The sequence below is a fragment of the Phaenicophaeus curvirostris genome, chromosome 28 (genome assembly GCF_032191515.1).
Source record: "Phaenicophaeus curvirostris isolate KB17595 chromosome 28, BPBGC_Pcur_1.0, whole genome shotgun sequence".
Lineage (NCBI taxonomy): Eukaryota > Metazoa > Chordata > Aves > Cuculiformes > Cuculidae > Phaenicophaeus > Phaenicophaeus curvirostris.
The window spans coordinates 4,750,408-4,760,043 of record NC_091419.1 but is presented as its reverse complement, the minus strand read 5'-3'; the positions used below and the strand labels follow the sequence as shown (position 1 = coordinate 4,760,043).

The 9,636-nt window shown below is 50.0% G+C and overlaps 2 non-coding genes across 2 annotated transcripts; one reads left to right on the top strand and one right to left on the bottom strand.

Annotated features, from left to right (window-relative positions):
• The first annotated feature begins 8,662 nt into the window (after positions 1-8,662).
• On the top strand, positions 8,663-8,735 carry TRNAV-CAC (transfer RNA valine (anticodon CAC)). Its single transcript has one exon. It is a non-coding gene; the product is annotated as a tRNA-Val (tRNA).
• A 613-nt stretch (positions 8,736-9,348) lies between these two features.
• Positions 9,349-9,420, bottom strand: TRNAG-UCC (transfer RNA glycine (anticodon UCC)). Its single transcript has one exon. It is a non-coding gene; the product is annotated as a tRNA-Gly (tRNA).
• Between the last annotated feature and the right edge of the window lie 216 nt (positions 9,421-9,636).

Below are 9,636 nucleotides of genomic sequence, written 5' to 3'. Positions count from 1 at the left end.
CAGGGCACAGCTCGCTGGAGAATGGGGCAGGTTTCTCCAAGCGTGATCATTTCTGCTGAAACCTCCGAGGCTGACAAACAAGCCCTTCTGACCACAATATGCACAGCTCGTGGACAGGAACTCGCATAAAAACAACTGCTCGTCCATGTGAGAATAATAGAACATCTGCGTACGCAGACTAGGCACAGACCAGAAACAAGGGGCAATACTTTTTCATGAGTGAGACTTCAGGAGTCCAGTTTCTGTTCTTCTGGGACCTCACGGTCACTTTTTCCTGCCTTATTTATCAAAAGAGCTGCCGCTCCCTGGCTGCAGATCTCTGCTTTCCTATGAAACAAAGAGAAATATAAAGGCAAGAGGATCTGGCCAGAGTCACTGGAGGAAACAGAAGCAGAATCCAGGAGCTACTGCAGTATTTAACAACCCCACTCTGAGCTCTGCCTTTTGTTTCAGTAATTCTAGTTCAAGTGCAAGCTCAGTCACAGCTCTGCGATGTCACGGTCATCGCCAAACCTTCAGCTCTCCTTTTCAATCTTATGGAAAGCTGTTGCAGAGACAATGAGAATGAGAGATGCAAACATTCATCTTTAACACCTACAGCATCTTGTTTACACCTGTGCTCCTCTCCTACCCAAAGAGACCCACTTCCCAGCAGGAAAAAAGAGTAGAGACGCTGCTGTCCACAGAGGAATGGGAGCTGGATGCAGGATCCAGCTCTGCAGATACTGTGGGGCAGAATTAACCACATCAAACATCGGATCTTCACTGATTCACGATCCCAGCTGCTAATTCTGGTCAGAGAGCAAACCCCCAACAACAGCTCCATCCCACGCCCAGAGCCCTCCCAAAGTCACTGGGGTGCATGTGTGACTTTATTTGACATGGCTTAATGAAAAATCCAAGCAGGGAAATAGGGCTTAGAGGTGTGCGGTTGAATTCATTTCTTTTTCTGGGTGAAGACATGAATGAAATGGGAAGCAAGGGGTAGAGTGCGGCTGCTGGCAGAGGAATTCCTGCCCAGCTGGCCTATGAGGTCTGTTCCAGAGAACCAGGCAGCCACACAGCTGCCCAGGGAGAGCAAGGCTGATAAAATCCCTCCTGCCAAAAGGAAACATGATTACAGGCCCAATCTTGTGCCCTGCCTGCTTCAATGTGTCCATGCAGAACGGCTCACACTGAGCAAGGCAGAGATGCACTTACAGAGGCATTTTATCTAACACAAAATATTCTCTTGGGGCACAAGGGGATGGAGCAAGGCTGGGACGACTCATAGAATCATAGAATCACCAGGTTGGAAGAGACCCACTGGATCATCGAGTCCAACCATTCCCACCAATCACTAAACCATGTCCCTCAGCACCTCGTCCACCCGTCCCTTAAACCCCTCCAGGGAAGGGGACTCAACCGCCTCCCTGGGCAGCCTCTGCCAGGGCCCAATCACCCTTTCTGTGAAAATTTTTTCCTAATGTCCAGCCTGAACCTCCCCTGGTGGAGCTTGAGGCCATTCCCTCTTGTCCTGTCCCCTGTCCCTTGGGAGAAGAGCCCAGCTCCCTCCTCTCCACAACCTCCTTTCAGGGAGTTGCAGAGAGCAATGAGGTCTCCCCTCAGCCTCCTCTTCTCCAGGCTAAACACCCCCAGCTCTCTCAGCCGCTCCTCTTGTTCTCCAGCCCCTTCACCAGCTTTGTTGCTCTTCTCTGGACTCGCTCCAGAGCCTCAACATCCTTCTTGTGGTGAGGGGCCCAGAACTGAACACGGTACTCAAGGAGTGGTCTCACCAGTGCCGAGTCCAGAGGGAGAAGAACCTCCCTGGACTCCTCTCCATTGAGCTCGGCTTTGTTGAAACCAATGTTATTATGGTAGCAACTCCAGCCCTTAATATTCTACTTCTGAACAGTATCATGTTTGTGTTGAACAAGGAAGACTTAGGCTACACAGCAGGGAAAATTCTTTGCAGTGATAGGTACATTTATATCCTGGAACAGAGAACCGGGAAGCGGAGACAATTTCTGATGCATAAGATTTTTACAAAGAAATTCAGCCAAAATTCTTCCAGGAAGGATGTGAGGCATGGGGACAGCCTTAGGGCAGCGGGATAGGACTGCTAAAACGTATTTCTGGTCTCATGAAACACAGTTAGAGCAGGTTTTACAGAGCTGTGTGATCTCCTGACAGCTCTTTGAACAATATGGGTGACAGGCTCTCACTTCAGGCTGTCTCTGCCCCTCTTTCCTGCCTCTCTTCTCCAGCCCTTAGTTGAAGCTTACCTGCTAACAAACATGGAAAGCAAAGCTGCAAATCCCCTCTCCCCCACCTCCTGCGTGTCTCTGCCTCTCACTGCCCCACCTGAGGCCTGTTTTCTGTTTTGATGCTTCTAATGAAACTAAGTGGCTGCAGCCAGAAAGTTTCCACTTTCTGCCTCTAGGTTGATTACTGCGGAGCCGACACAGGCAGCATCCTGAGGTGGAGCCTCTACAGATGGGAACCCTCAGAGGATGGGATAAAGTAATGCTCCGTGCCCTCTGCTCACCAAACACCATTAGAGTACTGGCTGCCTAACCTGGCAACCTAAGAGAGCACGACCTCGCCAGCCCGACTTCTGAGGCCAAGATTTTTGGAAAACATGTGCTAGTGCACGGCTGCGTGATATCCTCTGCAGTCCTTAATACTGGGCTTCAGCATTACAACCGAGGAAAGAGTGAGCAAAGTTCGTTCATCAGCCATGCTGCAGCAATCTTGGCTGGTGCTGGTTGCACTTGCTATTTTTGTGTGTACTTAACACCGTCTGGAGACACTTCCCCACATCCCTGGTGGATGGAGACTATTTATGCCGTGAGCGGGGACAGAAGGAGCAGCTGTATGGCACTGGTCCCTCTCTCCAGCCCCTTCTGTCTAGCCAGCTTCGTCCTTGAAAGCTGGTGAAGAGCCCAGCACGAGGGCCAGTTCAGGCCCTGGCTCTCCTGCTGACAAAGATTTCTGCTAGACATTTCTGAGGATTAAGGCTGAGCTTTTCCAGAACAGCCAGAAACACCAAGGTTGAGTAAGCTGAGCTCACTAGGATTCCAGATGACAAAGGCACCCTGAAAATCACATTTACTTGGGTCTTAGAAGGCAAGCTGCTGCCTTGTTATCCCCCCTCCCGCAATTCAGGATGCTCAGAACTTGGCTCCAGGTAAGGTCAGTGCTGAAGAGCTCCACCAAACACACTATGTCTTTCTCAGCAGTCCGGGCACCAACCGATTCATCGCAGACAAGGCTCACATGCCTGTTGCTCCTGGAACCTCTCCTGCAGGCTGCTCTTTGTGAAGTTTTGCACCAGATCTACCCTTTAGCCAACCTGCTTCCTTCTTGTGCATGAATCAAGGGCTTCCCAAACAATATGCTGACCTTTTACACCTGTAGCCCTGTTCTCAAGCTGGACTCTGCCTTAGATTAGGCCAGTTCATAGAATCATAGAATCATCAGGTTGGAAGAGACCCAACGGATCATCCAGTCCAACCATTCCTATCAAACACTAACCCATGTCCCTCAGCACCTCATCCACCGGTGCCTTAAACACCTCCAGGGAAGGTGACTCAACCCCCTCCCTGGGCAGCCTCTGCCAGGGACCAATGACACTTTCCATGAAATATTTTTTCCTAATGTCCAGCCTGAACCTCCCCTGGTGGAGCTTGAGGCCATTCCCTCTTGTCCTGTCCCCTGTCACCTGGGAGAAGAGCCCAGCTCCCTCCTTGCCACTGTGCCTGGCCCTCTCACAGATGGCTCTTGGGCTACACTCTGGAGCTCCTGGCCACTCCTGGAGATCTGGGCCTGTAACAGCAGGGCTTGGTTACCCTACGAATCACCTTGCTGACAGGAGGAGAAAGTAAACAAGATTCTGCTCAGCACTGCAGAGACCAACTGCTCCAGTGTTGCCTGGCAGATGGGGCCCAAGAGGGAGACCATCTGTTCCTGAGTGAGGCCCCACATTTTTCCCTGCAAGATCCTGGGCTGAAGAAACCCAACCGAGTTCAAGGGGTGCAGAGACACAGGGGAGCAGCCCTGACCTCCAGCCCTTGGCACCTTGCAGAGCTGAGCCAGGGCTCAGACCTCGATTCCACAGGCTGTTGGATGCCTGCAACATCCTATTCCCTATGCTGATTTTTGTTTTTCTCTCTCCACACCTCCATCCTTCTTTCCTCCCTGCAGTCCTGCCCACATGTACGATGCTCAGGTATAGTACACGGTCCCCATTGCAGAACCAGGCAGAGACTAGGTCCTTCCCCTGCAGCCCTCCCACCTGCCACCAACTCTGTTCCCTACCCGCTCTGCTCCCCTCATCCCAAAAAAGCACAACTGCCCTGTGCGAAGACCATTTGCCTATCCTTGACAGTTCCTCCAGTTCCTCCAGCACGTTCTGGCAAAACTGGAGGGGGCTAAAAAGAAGCAGGCACACTGGAGAGGTTGCAGAAGTGCAGTTAGAGCTCAAGGAAGGAGCTAGGATCTCAGAGAGAGAGGCAGAGGATGACATCCAGGAAAGACTGGAGAAGGAAAGAGCAATCTGCTGGTAGTCAGCATGTCTGAGAAGCTGGGAACATATTGCATTAAGCCAATAATAACACCTTGAACAGCAGGGTGGTATTTTCCATCTGGCCTTGTGCTGGGCTTGGTCTCTGTCATTTCTTCCCCCCTGCAGTCAGGGAATCTGAGGCACAGGGTTGGCCACGGGTCACCCAGCAAGGCTGCAGCAGAGCAAGGATGGAACAGCAAGAGCAGGGTGCTGAGAAGCAGCAGTGTTGCCTCTGGACTCTCCTTTTGCCCCAACTCGATCCTCCTTAGGCTTGGGAGGTGGGAAGGCACTAGAGCTCTTTGCTTAATTAGTAGCAACAGCTGAAGCACTTGAGAAACAAAAGCTCCTCTCTCTCTGTCCCACTTTTACTTGGGAGCCAGGGGTGGGGAGCAAATTGCTTGGAAGCCAGAAAGCGCCCTGGATCTTGTCACCATGGCTGCACAGACACAGCCTCCTGTTATCTCCAGAGGAACAAAACCCTCCTCCCACCATCTCCTGTCTCAGCTGGAGCTGATAAAAGAAGGAGAAATAAACAAAACAAATAATAATAATAATAATAATAATGTTAAAAAAACCCCATCCCAAACCAGCAAATAAATATCCAGGGAATAAACCAGTCTTCTGCAAGACATTTTGTTTCTGCAGTGGTTTGGGGGTTTAAGGAGAGCTGAAGGACTCAAATGAACATTTCAGGTTATAGAGCCCACCTCTATAATACTGGGATTTCCATCATCTTCCAGCAGTCCTGGCTCACTGGGAAAGTTCCACTGGACTGGAGGCTGGCTGGTGTTGTGCACATCGACAAGAAGGGTCCGAGGGAGGATCCAGGGAACTCCAGGCCTGTCAGTCTGACCTCAGTGCCGGGGAAAGTCACGGAGCAGGTGATCTTGAGTGCTATCATGAAGCATACGCAAGAAAACCAGGTGATCAGGCCTGGTCAACACAGGTTCATGAAAGGCAGGTCTTGCCAAACTAACCTGATCGCCTTCTATGACAAAGTGACCCACCTATTGGATGAGGGAGAGGCTGTTCTAGCTAATTGTATAGGTCCGATTTATTTACCTACATGGATGCGTGCACTATAAACATGATTATATGTAACTTTTCTATCTCTTGTTTGGAACCCACAGGGATCACACCTCTAGGTGGTTTTCTGTGAGAGCTGGAGTCTCACCTCTGCTCTCTCCGCACTGCACAGGGTGCAGGAGAAGCCCCAGGGGCGGCAGCAGGTGAGCGGAGACCAGCATCAGCTAACGCAGGTTTTGTGCTACTCGCAGTTAAAGTGCTTTTGGTGTTTAGGTGCCTCTTCTCTTCACCGCAGCGTGGACAGGGGCTTTAGGAAGTAAAGCTAAACAAAACTGGATTTTGTTGTTGTGTCGGTTTAGTTTTGTTCTCGCAACTAAAAGGCTAAAAATATGCCAGATAGCTTAGCAGTAAAGCAGTGCAAACTAGCAACCATATATTTGTATTTTGAGAGAAATTAGGGCTATTATAGCTGCTCCAGACGGGCTTCCTACATAAACTGGGTAGATAATTTCACTTGGTGCTTCATGCATCAAAGCTCTAACCATCTGGCTGAATGTGAACATACCTTTTAGCAACATGTCTCATTCTGGATCAATGCCTTTGGGGCCACCTCCCGACAACAGGCACTATTTCAGTGCTTAATTACACTTAGCGTTAAAAAAGGACAACTTATTTTTAGTGTGTATCTTCCCGGTACCATCTCCTGGTCACTGAATATTCTACTGTGTATCTATGCACCTGGGAAGCAGCGTATTTAAATCGGCACAGGACATTGAGGGTTAGAAGATGGCCCACAGAATGACTCCAACTTGTCCTGTTTTTTTTAAAAAAATCATTTGCATGTGAACAAACAAATGAAGGAGAATGAGAATAACAGATAATTCAAAGTTTAACATTGTTTTCTCCTTTCAGCACTGGCTGGCACACTCAGTTCTTTGGTTCATCCACTTTTTTATTATCAATAGTTGAAATCATAACGCTTGTAATTGTTGCATGAAAACTATGACCCCAGAATCTCTGGGCCTGAGGCACAAGAACTCAGTCCCTCAGTGCCATGGCCCTGGAGGGTCTCTGCCCCCATTCCTCCTGTGCAATGAACAGGGAACAGTTCATCCTATGCGATGAACACATCCGTGTTCAGGGAGGATGTTATGGTCAACATCATTGTCATCCCTTTGCCTCACAACCAGCCGTGATTCAGGACCAGTTCCCAAGGATGCAGGGCTGTGTTCACACACCTTTTGCTGTGGCAGGACTAGTGGATAATTTTGTTTCTGCAGAGAAGTTATTTGACCTCCCTGTTCCCTGCTGACCAGGTGCCCCCTTTCATGTTATTAGCATCATGCACGGGTTGGAGTGCCTGCCCCTCTGCTATTACTCGTGTACATACACCCCTCATCTCCCAGCATCCGCCAACTCCCAGCATCTGTGCCACTTGCTTGGCCTCTTTACGCTGCTCCCCTCGTGTGACTGCTATTGTGTGGTCCCTGCCGCACAAAAGCTAGCCTGACCTAATTTAAAATCAGTGCTATTGAAGCCGTTCTTGTTTTATCTCCCAGCACAAGGGCTGTGCTCCCCATTTCAGAGGTAGCAGAAAGGAATGGCTAATTGGGGGGGTATTGTGCGAGGCAGCCTTGTCTCCCAGCCCTGATTGTCAGCTCTCCTGCTTGTACTCTGTGCTCCCATCTCTTGTGGCAGCCATACAGGCTCTTTAAGGAGTGGAGAGAGGAAAAGAGGAGAGCAGGACTCCGCAGCCATCACCGTGTGTGGAGCAAACAAAGCAGAGCATGGCTGCCTCCAGCGCACGGGCGGAAAGGCTGGCGGGAAGGGCTCCCTTCTTCAAGAGCGGCAGATGCTGGGAAAAATAGAGAATATCCATCCTCCACGTACAAATAAGCCTCCTGCTTTCTTTTTCCTGGGTATTTATGTGACAGTCCTTCCTCACGCTCCCTCTTGGAGAGAGGGATGAGGCAGAGGGGGCTCACACGCCAGCAGCACTGCAGGGTTGGAAGTCTTGGGAGCAGAGGAAGTGGGATAGGTCAAGGGCTGCCGAGGAAACCAAAATGCTGCCGGCCTCTTTGTCCTTTGGGGCAAAGTTTAAGCAGTCACTGGCACTGGACCTTTGTAAGAAAAGCGGGGACATCCCTGGGAGCCATTGCAGCAACTGAGCACCAGCAGGAAGAGGGAGCTTTGTCGTGGCTTTCAAAGCCAGAGCTGCCCCCACAAGGAGGATCTAGAGCCCGTGACCCATCTCCATGGAATGTCTCAAGGCTACCAGAATCCAGTGCTGCCTTAACGAAGGACCAGCAGCACAAAATCTTTGATCTAAGAAGGAAGAATTTCTTCCCTACGAGAGTAGTGAGGCCCTGGAACAGGTTGCCCAGAGCAGTGGTGGCTGCCCCATCCCTGGAGGGGTTCAAGGCCAGGTTGGATGGGGCTTGGAGCCCCTGATCCAGTGGGAGGTGTCCCTGCCCATGGCACGGGTAGAACTCAATGGGCTTTAAGGTCCCTTCCAACCCAAACTATTCTGTGATTCTATGAAAGTAAAAAGAGCCTCACTTTTATTAAAACTTACTTTTAATAAAACCTACTTAATTTCACAGTTTTGTACATCCTCTCCCGATCTGGGGCCAAAAGGGACAGAGAGGAGGCTGTCCCGTGTCCTTTAGCTCCAGGATTTAGGATTATAGAATAGTTTGGGGCTGCCCAAGCCCCATCCAACCTGGCCTTGAACCCCTCCAGGGATGGGGCAGCCACAGCTTCTCTGGGCAACCTGTTCCAGGGCCTCCCCACCCTCATAGGGAAGAAATTCCTCCTTCTGTCTAGTCTAAATCTGTCCCTCTCTGGTTTATCCCCATTGCCCCTCGTCCTGCCACCCCAAGCCTTTGTGAACAGCCCCTCCCCAGCTTTCTTGTAGCCCTTTCAGGTACTGGAAGATTCCATCCCAAAGCCCCTCAGGACTCCCCTCATCCCCCTCAATCCCGCTCTCTGAGGCGGGAGCGGGGGGGCACGTGGCAGCGATGGCGGGAAGGGGCTGCGGCTCCGCACGCCTGCTCAGCACGGGCTGCCCGCCATTTCATCGCAGCGCGGGTTTCCGTAGTGTAGCGGTTATCACGTTCGCCTCACACGCGAAAGGTCCCCGGTTCGATCCCGGGCGGAAACACCTTAAATTTTTTTTTTCCCCCTTTACTTTTTTTCTTGCTTTTATTTCCTCCTATTTTGGGAGGTTCTTTTTTCTTCTATTTTTATGGGCTTACTTCTATTTCTTGAGTCTTTTCCCTTCTTTCTGTGGTGTTGTTTCCGTCTTTTATTTTGGGTTCTTTTTCTTCTTATTTTGAGGATTCTTTTTCTTCTTTTTTTTCTTTCTCTTTCCCCTCTTTTTTTTGCGTTTATTTCTTCTTTTCTGTCCGTCTTTTTTTGTGTTTCTTCTTATGTTTTCGTTTTTCTCTTTTTTTCGGTTTCTTTGTTTTCTTTGGGCTTTTTTTCTTTTTCTTCTCTATTTCCGGATTCTTTTTTTTTCTTCTTTTAGGGAGTTTTTCTTTTTTCTTCTTTATTTTTTGTTTTTTGGAGGTTTTCTTCTTTTGCCCTCGGTTTTATTCCCTCCCATCCGCAACTCAGCAGGGCACTAACAGCACCGAGAGCCGTAGCGCCTGCGTGGGCACCGCTGGCTGCGGGAGAATGTGTGAATTCCCTCTGGAATTCCAGATTTTCTGTTATTCCCACACGAAATCGTTGGGAAAAATAAAAAATTAAAGAGGGGGGAAAAAAAACCTAGTTGCGTTGGCCGGGAATCGAACCCGGGTCAACTGCTTGGAAGGCAGCTATGCTAACCACTATACCACCAACGCTTGCTGAATAGGCCCTTCGTCGCCTCCCTCAGCAAGCTTACAGCGGGAGCAACCATTCCCCCAGCAACATAGGGGGTTTAACGAGCGGCACTAAACATTGAATTAGAAGACAGGTCGCCCTCTCGGAGGCTGGGTGTTGGCTAATATTTCCTTTGTGCTTATTTTGCCCTCCGTCACCCTCAGTCCTCACCCTGCACCCCTCACTAAGGCGAACAG